Genomic DNA, 889 nt, shown 5'->3' with positions numbered 1-889 from the left:
TGAAAAAAGAGTGTTATTCAGCATATATTCCATGTGTCAGCCTTTTAACAAAAAGTAACCAGTCCCAGCAAAACTGTAACAATTTTGTTTTACACTTGAGCTTATCGATCACCAGGGGGCCTGTGGGATCAGAGCTTTGGGGTACCTGGCACCCTGTGTAGGTTTTAACCTTTTTACATGTTGTACTACTTTGCTAAATCGTCATTTCGGACCATCGTGGTAGGGGAAACTGAATTATATAACTTAAAAGACACAAACAATTCCATCATGATTTGTTGTAATCTCCGTGTCCTCCTTGGCTACTAGCAACGGCGTGGAGGAGGGGTTGGGGAAGGGCTGTGCGTGGCCACGGAAGGCTTATGTCATGTGGACGCCCCGACAGTTTTCTTGTCGTTACTTAGAATTCCTCATGGGGGAAACTACTAATTGTTTTGCTCCTCTGGATTGCTGTGATGTATGTTGGTTATACATTGTCTACTAACAAGTTACATACAAACTCTATGGTAGCTGACAAGCAAACAGAAAACCCCAAACCAGACCGTTGATAACTAAAATGCATTTAAGGATGCAACCCAGCCCAGTCTCAGCACATTTCAGAAGACATACAGCCACACTGTGACAAAGACTGATTTTGCAGATTTATTAAATGCTTGAGATTTGAACAGAAGGGATGTTGAAAGCCATGCATAAGAAAGTTCACATAATCTTATAAAGCCCACAAGTCAATAAATGTTACAGGTGAAATCCCAGTAGTAAGTCGTAGTGTATTCTGAACATGAAAGTTCTGAGAAAAAGGTAAAAAGCAGCCTTGTTCCAGTAAATGAAGTTGCTTTATCGCTGCGTAATATTCATGTTCTGTGTAAAAGAAGCAGTGCGTAAAGATACGGGG

The sequence above is a fragment of the Etheostoma spectabile genome, chromosome 15, assembly GCF_008692095.1.
Source record: "Etheostoma spectabile isolate EspeVRDwgs_2016 chromosome 15, UIUC_Espe_1.0, whole genome shotgun sequence".
In the NCBI taxonomy this organism is placed as follows: Eukaryota; Metazoa; Chordata; class Actinopteri; order Perciformes; family Percidae; genus Etheostoma; species Etheostoma spectabile.
The sequence above is the reverse complement of the archived record's forward strand: the minus strand, read 5'-3'. Positions refer to the sequence as shown.